The sequence below is a fragment of the Bos mutus genome, chromosome 4 (assembly GCF_027580195.1).
Source record: "Bos mutus isolate GX-2022 chromosome 4, NWIPB_WYAK_1.1, whole genome shotgun sequence".
Lineage (NCBI taxonomy): Eukaryota > Metazoa > Chordata > Mammalia > Artiodactyla > Bovidae > Bos > Bos mutus.
The window spans coordinates 75,975,887-75,989,620 of NC_091620.1; the positions used below are offsets into that span (position 1 = coordinate 75,975,887).

General features: G+C 40.1%; 1 protein-coding gene across 7 annotated transcripts in view; it reads right to left on the reverse strand.

The window, feature by feature from the left end:
* Positions 1-13,734, reverse strand: part of MAGI2 (membrane associated guanylate kinase, WW and PDZ domain containing 2) — a 1,472,905-nt gene that overhangs the window by 113,704 nt on the left and 1,345,467 nt on the right. The gene's annotated exons all lie outside the window — the stretch shown is intronic.

The window sequence follows — 13,734 nt, forward strand, 5'->3', positions numbered from 1 at the left end:
TGGAGCTACCAAGGGAACATTTCTTGCAAAGATGAGCTCGATAAAGGACAGAAATGGTATGGACCTAACAGAAGCAGAAGATATTAAGAAGAGGTGGCAAGAATACACAGAAGAACTGTACAAAAAAGAGCTTCATGACCCAGATAATCGTGATGGTGTGATCACTCACCTAGAGCCAGACATCCTGGAATGTGAAGTCAAGTGGGCCTTAGAAAGCATCATATTGAACAAAGCTAGTGGAGGTGATGGAATTCCAGTAGAGCTATTTCAAATCCTAAAAGATGATGCTGTGAAAGTGCTGCACTCAATATGCCAGCAAATGTGGAAAACTCAGCAGTGGCCACAAGACTGGAAAAGGTCAGTTTTCATTCCAATCCCAAAGAAAGGCAATGCCAAACAATGCTCAAGCTACCATACATTGCACTCCTCTCACAAGCTAGGAAAGTAACGCTCAAAATTCTCCAAGCCAGGCTTCAGCAATACATGAACCATGAACTTCCACATGTTCAAACTGGTTTTAGAAAAGGCAGAGGAACCAGAAATCAACTTGCCAACATCTGCTGGATCATCGAAAAAGGTAGAGAGTTCCAGAAAAACATCTATTTCTGCTTTATTGACTATGCCAAAGCCTTTGACTATGTGGACCACAATAAACTGTGGAAAATTCTGAAAGAGATGGGAATACCAGACCACCTGACCTGCCTCTTGAGAAACCTATATGCAGGTCAGGAAGCAACAGTTAGAACTGGACATGGAACAACAGACTGGTTCCAAATAGGAAAAGGAGTATGTGAAAGCTGCATATTGTCACCCTGCTTATTTAACTTCTATGCAGAGTACATCATGAGAAACGCTGGGCTGGAAGAAGCACAAGCTGGAATCAAGATTGCTGGGAGAAATATCAATCACCGCAGATATGCAGATGACACCACCCTTATGGCAGAAAGTGAAGAGGAACTAAAAAGCCTCTTGATGAAAGTGAAAGAGGAGAGTGAAAAAGTTGGCTTAAAAGTCAACATTCAGAAAACGAAGATCATGGCATCTGGTCCCATCAGTTCATGGGAAATAGAAGGGGAAACAGTGGAAATAGTGTCAGACTTTATTTTGGGGGGCTCCAAAATCACTGCAGATGGAGATTGCAGCCATGAAATTAAAAGACGCTTACTCCTTGGAAGGAAAGTTATGACCAACCTAGATAACATATTGAAAAGTAGAGACATTACTTTGCCAACAAATGTCCGTCTAGTCAAGGCTATGGTTTTTCCAGTGGTCATGTATGGATGTGAGAGTTGGACTGTTAAGAAAGCTGAGCACTGAAGAATTGATGCTTTTGAACTGTGATGTTTGAGAAGACTCTTGAGAGTCCCTTGGACTGCAAGGAGATCCAACCAGTCCTTCCTAAAGGAGATCAGTCCTGGGTGTTCTTGGAAGGAATGATGCTGAAGCTGAAAGTCCAATACTTTGGCCACCTCATGCGAGGAGTTGACTCACTGGAAAAAACCCTGATGCTGGGAGGGATTGGGGGCAGGAAGAGAAGGGGATGACAGAGGATGAGATGGCTGCATGGCATCACCGACTTGATGGACACGAGTTTGAGTGAACTCCGGGAGTTGGTGATGGACAGGGATGTCTGGCATGCTGTGATTCATGGGGTTGCAAAGAGTCAGACACGACTGAGTGACTGAACTAAACTGATATTTGATTATACCTGCAATTTAGGAATATATAATTTGGGTGGTAGTATAAAGAATGAGCAGGAGAAATGGGAGACAAGTGGGACCTATCTGTTTACTGGGACATTTCTGGCTAACAAATGAGGGTCTGTATCGTGACAATGGCAGTGAAATTAAAGACGAGAATGTATAATTTGGGATTTGACATAAGGATCCTTGAAGAAAGGGAAAGGTACCTCCAACAAATGCAGAGTTCAAGAGATTCACATGGAGAGACAAAAAGGCCTTCTTCAATGAACAGTGCATAAAAATAGAGGAAAACAACAGAAGGGAAAAGACCAGAGATCTCTTCAGGAAAATTAGAAATATCAAGGGAATATTTTGCCCAAAAATGAGCACAATAAAGGACAGAAGTGGTAGAGATCTAGTAGACAGAGAAGAGATCAGGACGAGATGGAAAGAACACATGAAGAACTGTACAAAAAAAATATCTTAATGAACCGGGTAACCATGATGGTGTGGTCAATCACCCAGAGCCAGACATTCTGGAGTATGAAGTCAAGTGGGCCTTAGGAAGCACTCCAGTCAATACAGCTAGTGGACATGATTAAATTCCAGTATAGATATTCATAACCCTAAAGGATGATGCTATCAAAGTGTTGCATTCAATATGTCAGCAAATCTGGAAGACCCAGCAGTGGCCACAGGACTGGAAAAGGTCAATCCTCATCCCAATTCCCAAGAAGGGTAGTACCAAAGAATGTTTAAATGGTTGGACAATTGCACTCAATGTCCATGCTAGTTTAAGGTCATACTTAAAATCTTGCATGCTAGGCTTCAGCATTACGTGAACCAAGAACTTCCAGATGTCCAAGCTAGGTTTAGAAAAGGCAGAGGAACCAGAGATCAAATTGCCAACATTTGCTGGATCATAGAGAAAGCAAGGGAATTCCAGAAAAACATCTGTATCTGTTTCGTCGACTACACTAAAGCCTTTGACTGTGTGGATCATAACAAACTGTAGAAAGCTCTTAAAGAGATGGGGATACCAGACCATCTTACCTGACTGTGAGAAAACTTTGTGCAGGTCAAGAAGCAACATTTAGAACCCTATGGAACAACTGCTTGGTTCAGGATCGAGAATGGAATATAACAGGGTTGTGCTGCCACCCTCTTTATTCAACTCACACGTGAGTACTTCTTGAGAAAGTTTAGGCTGGATGGGTTACAAGCTGGAATTAAGATAGGTGGGAGAAACATCAACAACCTCAGATATGAGGATGATACTACCTTAATGGCAGAAAGTAAAGAGGAACTAAAGAGCCTCTTGATGGGAAGAAGAAGAGCTAAAGAGCCGGCTTAAAACTAAATATTGAAAAACAAAACAAACAAAAAAAAAAAACTAAGATCATGGCATCTGGCTCCATGACTTCATGGCAAATGGAAAAGGTGGAAGTAGTGACAGATTTCCTTTTCTTGGGCTCTAAAATCAGTGCGGATGGTGACTGAAGCCATGAAATCAGAAGATGATTGCCTCTTGGCAGGAAAGCTGTAAGAAACCTAGACAGTGTGTTGAAAAGAAGAGACACTACTTTGCTGACAAAAGTCCATATAGTCAAGGCTATGGTCTTCCCTGTGGTCACTGATGGCTGTGAGAACTGAACCGTAGAGAAGGCAGAGTGCCAAAGAGTTGATGCCTTTGAACTGTGGTGCTGGAAAGGACTCCTGAGAGTCCCTTGGACATCAAGGAGATCAAACCCATCAGAAATAAACCCTGAATAGTCATTGGAAGAACTGATGCTGAAGGTGAAGCTCCAGTATTCTGGTCAACTGATGAGAACAGCCAATTCAATGGAAAAGTCCCTTATACTTGGAAGGATTGGGGGCAGAAGGAGAAGACGGTGTCAGAGGATGAGATGGCTGCATGGTAAAAATGAACATGAACATGGGCAAACCTTGTGAGATGGTGAGGGACGGGGAGGCCTGGCATGCTGCAGTCCGTGGAGTTGCAAAGAGTTGGAGATGACTGGGTGACTGAACAACAATAACATCCTTGAAGTATATATCCATTTCCAGAAAGACAGATTGAGGCACTGTGCTCTGGCTTCCTTCACGCCAGCCTCTGCTCGGGACCCAGCACACTCTGAATAGCTAACTCCAAGCACTAACTCAGCAGTTTGCTCCCCAATTCCCTCTGGTATCAGGTATACCTCTCAGTCTTCCTTGCTTGTTCTCTCTTTAGCTAGGAAGATGATATCTGGAAATGACCCACTTTTCAGTAGTCATTAATACTGCCTCTCTTTGCTTCTTTACATTTGACCTTAACTTCCCTTTCTGGGATCAATCACTCTTCTCTCAAGAAGAACAAGGCAAAGTCACCCTAATAGGTTGAAGAATCTCCTTTACTTCATGCAAGAAACTAATACTGCTGACAGTGTCCTAAAGACCAGTGGTATAGTCACTGCTTTGGCAGATCATTACACAAAGAAGTGAGACTCTAAGATGGCATTGTGTCAAGAACTGGAAAATTTCTTGGTTTGAAATGGAAAATGAGTGACTTGGACATCCAACAGGCAGTCAGAAATTCAGGTTAGGCATTTAGAAGGGATGTCAGTCCACAACTCCTAAAGCTGGCCAGTAATGAGACAAGCCTGCCTAGGAGATTGTGCTGTTTCACACAGGGTCAAAAACAGCTGGCGGATTCCAATATACAGAAGAACTTACTGAAAAACCAGTATCTTGTCAAGTTGAATCAGTCAGGAGCCAGACACAGTAACGACCTTTTTAATCCCAGAGAAGGAGGCAGCAACCTTCTGCAGGCAGGAACAGAGGCCATTTCTTTGTTCAATAGTGCAGGCACCAAGCAGCAGCCCCAGGGAATGAACAGGCTGTGGACTGAGGATGCTGTTTTGCCCAAGGGCAAGACACCAGGGCACCACGGAGGAGAAGCATGAATGACCTGGACTCACATTTGAAGACAAGAGAGCCTGCCTCTTGAGAGCTTCTGAATTGCTCTGCTGTTCATTTGACTTTAACTTCCCTATCTGTGCTCAATTGTTCTTCTCTCAAGAAGAATAAGGCAAAGTCATGCTAATAGGTTGAAGAATCCCCTTTACATCCTGCAATAGACTAATATTGTTGACAGTGTCCTAAAGACTAGTGGCACAGTCACCCCTTTAGCAGATCATTACACAAAGACATGAGACACTAAGATGGCATTGTGTCAAGATAAGGGCAGTACTGTTTGCTCTGCTGTGCAAAGTCCTGTGTGCATAAGGATCAAGATGTATTTTGTGTCCATTTTCCTGATTAAAAGAGAAGTAGAGGAGTAGACAGAGCAAACCGAGTGACTCTCTACCTACTCAGAAGAAAAGCTTTAGGTCTAGGGGAAAGATGGGATGACAAAAAAAAAAAAAAAATCTCAGGCAGAATACCAATTTTGCATAAACACTGGGAAGACACTTCGTAAGAATGAAGAGGGAAGAAATCTTGATTTATTCTCAGATACAGACGGAGAAATGATGATTTAGTAGAAAAGAGGAATCTATACTCACAAATCCTCCTCTCATTGAAGAGGCAAGTAAAATGTGTTTGTCAGATCACAGCAGTGGTTTGTAAATGTTCTCATTCTTTTCCATAGGCAAAAAAAAAAAAAAGAATAATTAAAACGCGAAGGTTCTCTTAACTTCCAATTTATTCAATTTCTTCTGTGTCTTTCCCCACCAAGATGCAATCCTAACACTAACCCTTTGATTTCTTATCAAACCTTTAACTAGCCCTCATGGGAAGCTGCTTTTGAAATGGTTCAAAGTTGCACATCCCATAGAAGAAGAAACAGGGCAGAGAAACTGGAGCCCTTCCCGAGTGGGATAATGAGCCTTAAATAATTGACAATGGAGTCTAGAGCCAGTGAGCTGGCTCTGCTGCCTATGGCTCCTTCTCTAATCAAGGCAACGCTCTCCCTCATTCCTGAAAGGAACTCACATAGCACATTTAACAGCGTTCATAGGTCAGACTCTGAAAATAGAAAGGTAATGGATTTGATCTTTGTGAGGGGGTTTTTCTTTTTCTTCATAAAAGGCACGGAGCAGAATCAAACAATAAAGGGAAAACCTCACTTTTGCAGATGATCTGAAGGGTGATTCAGAGTGACAGCTGAGAGACGATGGGCGGCTGAGTGATAAGGGCTGTGATGACATGTAAAGGCTCACACTTCATGCAGGATAAACTTTCTGTGTTTACTGAGTGTCAGCACCCGAAGGTGATGAAACATCGGGTAGGTGATCTCTGCAAGGCAGGGTTCCTGAAATGATCTACCTGAGCCCAGACAACTGCTTTGATTCTCCAGTTAGACTGCTTTATTCTTCTCTTAAGCACTTGTTATCTCTCCTCTCTCGTGCTCTCGATTTTATCAACTCCTTACCTCATTTATCTGCATTGACCTGATAGGAACTCAGCTCTGCAGAGTTGGAATATTCTGCCAAGCTCTGTTGTTCCATCATTCGGCCAACTACACCGCTCTCCTGTGGACCTTTTCTAATAGGCTCCGGCACACCTGTCTTGTAACCCTTTATTCTGTCATGTATCACATATCTCATGCTTTTGAGGTTCTTCATTATTTCCTGTTTGACCTTATTTTACCTTATTTTCCACTCTTACCTTGTCATTCCCATTTGGTGATAAGGAGTTTACAGACCAGGAAGGCAAGACATGAACTGTCATGTAATTTAAGATTAAGGGTATTTAAATAATATTAGGCACAGTAAGGTTTTGCATATACCATCTCCTTGACACTGCAAAATCTGTAATAATTAAATACAGCCTCAAAACAATGGTGCATTTACAATGAGGCACTAGGGCATAAGAAGCTCACCATGAGTTAGACTGAATTTGTCCTGTGTATTCATATACTTAGTTATCTATGAAGTCCCACGGCCTGGTCCATCAGGTGCCTTTGTGGTCATGTACTTAATGTTAGGTAGTTAGAATAGGAAAAAGGAGCCCAGAATGGCAGTGATTAAAAGACAAGGAAGGGAAAAGCTTGCAAAAATAGAACAAAGGAAGGTCCCAGGAGGACTGGAGTTAGGACCACAGGTAAAACAAACAGCACTCCTGGCTAGCCTAATTTACACAGGGCAGGCCCAGGGGGAGGAGAAAAACATAAAAAGAGGAGCCAAAATTGGGACAGAGGCCTCTCTTTTCATGTCTTTTGGGTCGGCATGCCCTCATGCCTCAAGGATGTATTTTCCTTTACTTTCTAAATAAAACTGAGCTGTAACACTGGTCTGTCCGTCGCTTCAAATTTTTGTTGCAACGAGACAGAATTGAGGAAATTACAAACTATCCCCAAACTTAGTGAGCTTGCTTATTGTATCCTGCCCTTCAAAGGCTTCTGTTCATGCATTCATTCAGCAGTAAATGTTTACTGAGCATTCACCATGTGCCAGGCACAGGGGTGCAGTGGGGAGCACAGAGCAACATGGCTCCCACTCCCACAGAGCTTATATTCTAGAGAGACAAACGTCATAACGCAATCACACATAAATGTAAAACGAGCAGTAGGAAAGATGCTATGAAGCGCCTGTGACAGGCAGATATGACCTGATCAGAGAGGGGAGAAGAGAAGCCTTCTCTGGGGATGAGATGTTTGAGCTGGGATGAGAAGGACAAGGAGGAGATAATCTCGTGAAGAGGAGAGGGAAGCACGTGAACTATCAGAGACTGAGAGAGCCTGGTTGTCAGCTGCATGGAAAGCAGGGGAGCCCAGGTGAGCTGAGCTGGGGAGGGAGACAGAGCTGGAACATGCAGGGTATGGATAGCCTTGGGTGGGTCTGATCTTTACCCTGAAAGAAATGGGGTGCCACTGAAGGTTTTTAAGCACTGGGCAGATAGACCAGTGCTCCTTTTGCATTTTCAAAAGGAGCCGCTTTATCTAATAGATGGGGGAGGGGGGAGGTAAATACATGTTGATTTTTATTTTCAAAGCTTTCATGGCCTCTTGATCTCCACATTTACTTAAAAAAATGCATTCTGTATCTCCAGTTTAGACTACTGAGTATTTTAATAGAAGCATAAGCCTTGAGGAGCAGGAGAAAGAGAAAGAAGAGATGGAAACTCAGGAGTATTGAAGCAGGCATTTTCCCCTTCCGGGAAAATATTTTCCCATTTTACAAATAAATAAAATTGATTCTATTGAATAACTTATGGGATATGTGGACATGCTATCATTCTATGAGTTGCTAGGGTTGATTCAACTGGTCATGCTGGCTAGGAGGACACTTTTTCCCCAATGTGTGTACCCCTGAAGCTGCCCACAGGAGGCCTGGTATTTGTTTGGAGCTATAGAAACAGCTGTATGACAGGGTAACTCGTCCAAGGTCAGAGCTAGATAGGCAGTGAGTTGTTGAGCCAGTTTGAGTATCAGGTCTTCCAGGCTCCCGCCATTCTAGTACCCCATATTTCCTGATAAGGGAGGAGTAGACAGAGGAAGAAGGAAAGGGACCAATGTAGGGAGTAGCCTAAGAAGTCACTAAGACAGATAAGAACTTCCTTCTAAGCCAGCCTTCAAGGTAAGGAAGAAACTGAGTGAATTTAAGTGACAATGAAAGTACCTTAGATTAGATGATTAAACATAAATGAAGTGAATGTAGTTCTTCACAGACATATGTCAATTACCAGAGATAGACTCTTCAAGCCAAGACCCATGGATGGGTGTATCTCACTGTTTTTAACCTAACTTTTTCCTCCTGTGGGGAAATTCTGTGTGAGAGAGTCTCTTGTTGCTAAGGGAGACAGATTCTTTGCTTTGTTTCTCTAGACTCAGGGCATATTCATTCAAGACAATATGTCCATGCTACTCAAACTCAACGGCAGGATGAAGCTAGATATGAAAAGGGCTCCTCCGCAGATTCAGGCAGCTATGCAGGCCATGCATTCATGGCCTAGACAAACAATACTGGTCCATGGAAGATAAAGTTGGGTTCTTCTGCACGGTCAGCAGGAATATGCACCCTACTAAACATGGCCCCTCTCAGAACTGATTTCTCTAGGATCTGGCAGGAGATGACAAACACAAAATCATTTTGGGCCATCAAAATAAGTTTTCTAGGAGTGAAAACCATCTTTAAAAATTCAAGTACAAAGAGGAGGCAGAAGATCAAAATTTTCCCAAGATTTTCCTCACCATGCACAATGCTGAAACATTTTGAGCGGTCCTGCATTCACTTCTCCTAAAAGTTACACCAGTAATACTGGAGTAAGAAAAAACAAGAGTACTAGTTACACCAGCATACTACTGGCTAACTGCACTGGGTCCCCAGACCCTGGGTCCCTAGAATAGGAGCTGCTTCCCCATCCCTGCCCTCAGCCATTCTGCTTCCCCCTTGCTTTAGGATCTGTCTACAATAGATGACGGAAATGGGGTAGCTGTGAACCCCACACCTTCTGGAGACTTGTTTGGCTTGTGCAGGTTTTTTAAATGAAAAATTTTTTCAAGTCTAGCTAATTCTTAAGAATACAGATTTTTGCTTTCTCTTGAAATTTTGAAGACTTAAAAGGAGGAAGACAGCATTCCCACAGATTCACAGTTGGCCTTGGCAGCAGAGGCTGCTCCTTAGGAAGGCCAAGGGCCCTGTGTTCTTCACTTGTTCTGTTCCCTACCTGGTTCCTGCAGGAAGTGAGTCTGTGACCACCCCTAAGCTTTGTGAGACTGTGGGCAAAGCAGAGCTACTGGAGTGCAGAGGAGGCAAAGAGTGGCTGGGGGTGAGGAGGGAGCCATGCTTCTCTCTGCCCAGAACGCAGCAGAGTGCACATCACAGGGGCTGGACACCTTGGGCCCACCCAAGGGCCAAGCTGTGGAGGTCTCAGCAGGGCTGGAGCAAGAACTCATCAGTGGCTATATGGGCAGAGGGCAGTGGAATTGGAGATGGAGAAGAAGACAGGCTACAGAATGACTGTAGCTGGCACATGGAGGGTACCCTCTGGGGTTCTTACATAGAGACACTGAGAGGGAGATTAATTGACGGTTCTAAGGCAGGAGATAGTTTTAGCAACCATAATTTGGTCATTAAGGATATATGTGACATAAACTTGCTTCTAGTAAAATGCTGGGTTAGATAACCCAAATTACCGTTGCTGAACAGGCAAGAAACTAAAGGCTCCCCTGATGCCAAAAACAAAGTGAATGTAGGTAGGACTCTTAGGAGGCAAACAAATGCCAAACAGAGTTTTACCTTTTTCTGGGAAACCTGTTTCCATTTTGATGGATGGGCATCAGGAATAGAAAATACAGCTTGGCCCTGTAAATAGGAGATACCTGCATAAACTGGAAACCCAAAGACTTATTCAAAGTAAGCTAAAAAGAACAAAAAGAGTGGGACAGAAAAGGAACAGAATAAACAATAGGATCAAATAAAATTATTGGTAATCAAACTTAACGTAAACTGACTATAATGATTTAGTGAAGACATATTGTTTAAAAAATTCAAAAATAGCTACATAGACCAGAGAAACACATAAAATATAAGGACACAAAAAGTTGAAAGCAAAGGACAGAAGACACACCAGATAAGGAAAACTTAGTGTACTTACTAATATCAGACAAAACAGACTTGAAAGTAAAAAGCACTGACAGAGATGTGATAGGTTGCTGCATATGATAAAAGATTCAATTTACCTGGAAAATATAACAAATATCTGAGTACCAAATAACACAGTAAACATAAAGTAAAGCTTGACAGATCAAAGAAAAATGTACAAGATTTTTAACAAAAAAATGTTTAAAGCACCTAGTTCAATATATAACATATCAGATAGAAATTATTGAGAATAGAGACTATTTGAATAACACAATACCTAAGCTTTAGGTAAACACAGCTATAGAATATTGCACTCAATAATTACAGAATGCACATTCTTACATTCTTTTCAAGCACATATGGATCATATAAAAAACCTGAATACACATAAGCTTGAAGAGTAAGCCACAACAAATTTGAAAAATTGAAATCATATAGAATATATTCTCTTATGGCAATGGAATTGTATTAGAAATTAAGAAGAGAAAACTAACCAAAAAATTCCCATACTCATAGGAATAAAAACCAAATACATCTTCTAAATAATCCATGAATAAAAAAGAAAACAGTGGAATGAGTCATAGTGGAAATCAGAATATATTTAGAACTTTAAAAAAATGAGCATACTATATATTGAAACTACAGCCTTAATTTGTACATTATTTGTAGATTATTTGTACATTATTTGTACATTATTAATAGAAATAAAGAAAACTTCAGAACTACTGATCTAAGCATTCAACTTAAGGAACAAGAAAAATAAGAACAGAGTTGACCCAAAGAAAATGGAGCCAAGGAAATATCAAATATAAAAATAAAGGAATAAGCCAGAGAACAAATATGTAAGCTGGTTCTTTAAAAGAATAAAAGAATAAAAAAATGGCCAAATCCCCTGACATGATTAACAAAGAAAAACAGAAAGAATACATACATATGCAATAGTCAGGTAAATGAGAAGGGAACATAAACAAAAATCTTTAAATATTAAAAATATAATAAGATAATCTTATAGAAACTTTGAAAACTAAGATGAAATAAATTATCAGAAAAAAATGATCAGAATTGATCCAAGAAGAAACAGAGAATCTAAAGAATACCCTAATTATTATAGAAACACAATGTAGTTTAAAATTTTCACACAAAGAAAATATACTAGATCTGGATGGATTTACAGGTTCATCCTACCAAACACTCAAGGACAATTCTCAACTTACATAAGCTTTTCCATATAACAACAATGATGACAATAACAAAAGGGATTATTCTTTCTCACTTAATAAGACTAGTATAACACTAATGTTGAAATTATTCACCAACACTTCAAGAAAAGAAAATTACAGGCTAATCTTACTTAAGAATAAAGCTGCAAATAGTTTAAGGGAAATAACAGAAAATTGAATTGAATGATGCATCAAAAAGATTATCATGAATAAATATAGTTTATCTGAGAAATCAAGAATGATTTAACATAAAATTCCATTAATATATGAATAATATTCTTAATTATATTAATTAGCATGTTAAAGGGAAAAGATTATATGTTTTCTGTGGATGTACAAATAGTTCACAAAATTCAACATGTGTTCATAATTAACTATCTAGCAAACTAGTAACAGAATGGAATATTCTTTTTTTTTAATTTATTTTTAATTGGAAGATAATTGCTTTAAGATGTTGTGTTGATTTCTGCCATACAACAATGTGAATCAGCCTTGAGCATACATACATCCCCTCCCTCTTGAACCTCCACCCCTCCCCACCCCCATCCTACCCTTCTAGATTGTCACAGAGCACTGGGTTGAGCTGCCTGTGTTGTATAGTAACTTCCCACTAGCTATCTATTTTAATACGGAAATGTATATGCTTCAGTGCTACTTTCTCAATTGGCCCTGTTGTGTTCACAAGTCTGTGCTCTGTGTCTGTGTCCCTATTTCTGTCCAGCAAATAGGTTCATCAGTATCATTTTTCTAGATTCCATATATATGCATTTATATATGATATTTTTCTCCTGACCTACTTCTCTCTGTGTAACAAGCTCTAGGTTCATCCACCTCAGTTCAACTGACTCAAATTTGTTCCTTTTTAAGGCTGAGTAATATTTCATTGTATATGGAGAGGGCAATGGCACCCCACTCCAGTACTCTTGCCTGGAAAATCCCATGGATGGAGGAGCCTGGTGGGCTGCAGTCCATGGGGTCGCTGAGAGTCGGACATGACTGAGCGACTTCCCTTTCACTTTTCACTTTCATGCACTGGAGAAGGAGATGGCAACCCACTCCAGTGTTCTTGCCTGGAGAATCCCGGGGACAGGGGAGCCTGGTGGGCTTCCGTCTATGGGGTCGCACAGAGTCGGACACGACTGAGGTGACTTAGCAGCAGCAGCAGCATGTATGTACCAAAACTTCCTTATCCATAGAATGGAACATTCTTAATTGATAAAGGTTATTTATATAAATTCATTCAACATTATGCTTAATGGTGAAAGCATTCCCTTTAAGATTAGAATTAAATATGAGTGCTTGTTTGACCACTTCTATTTAGCATCATACTGAAAACCAAGTAAATAAATATATAAAATAATAAAAATAAATAAAAGGACTTGAAAGACACAGAAAATGTGAGTATCTATGTAGAAAATCTAGAGGAAGTTACAGATAAGTTATTTGAATTAATATTAATTTAGTAATTTTGTATGATACAACTGATAAATATACAGAAATCAACTGTTTTTTTTTATTGGTACAGTTAATTTCAATATTACGTTAAAATACAAGAGTAAAAGTATTAAGAAAATGTGCAAATGCTTAGAATCAATCTATCAAAATTATGGAAAATACTATGAAACTTTAAGCACTTTATAGAAAATCAAAATAAATAGATTATATCATGCTCACAGATAGAAAGACTCAATATTATAAAGATACAAGGTTTTCCACTTTTATTTATAGATTCCAAGCAATTCCAATAAAAACCCAATAGGACAAGAAACAGCTAAAATTTTATATGGAAGGGCTAAGGTCCAAGAAAATTCAAACACTCCTGAAGAATTAAGATGTATGTCTGGGGATGAGGGGATAGGAAGTTTCTCCATCAAAACTCAAGACTTATTAAAAGGTAGATAAGTATAGTATTGATGTAGGTATAGACAAACAGACCAGTAGAGCAGTATAAGGAACCTATAAACAGCCCATCGTATTTACTATGGAGCTGTCACTGCAGATTGCAGGGAAATGAGAGGATACCCAATAAATGATGCTGTGACAGGTGGTTATCCATATGGAAAAACTGAAATTGGATTTCTTCCTTTTTCCACATGCAGAAATCAATTCTACCTAATTAAAGACAGATTTGAAAAAGCAAAATTATAAGACTTTTAGAAGAAGATGTAGGGGGTCTTCAAGAATATGACTTAGGGAACGATTTTTCAAAGATGACACAGACAGCAGAAATTATAAAAGAAAAGGCTGATTAAGTCAATTACACTA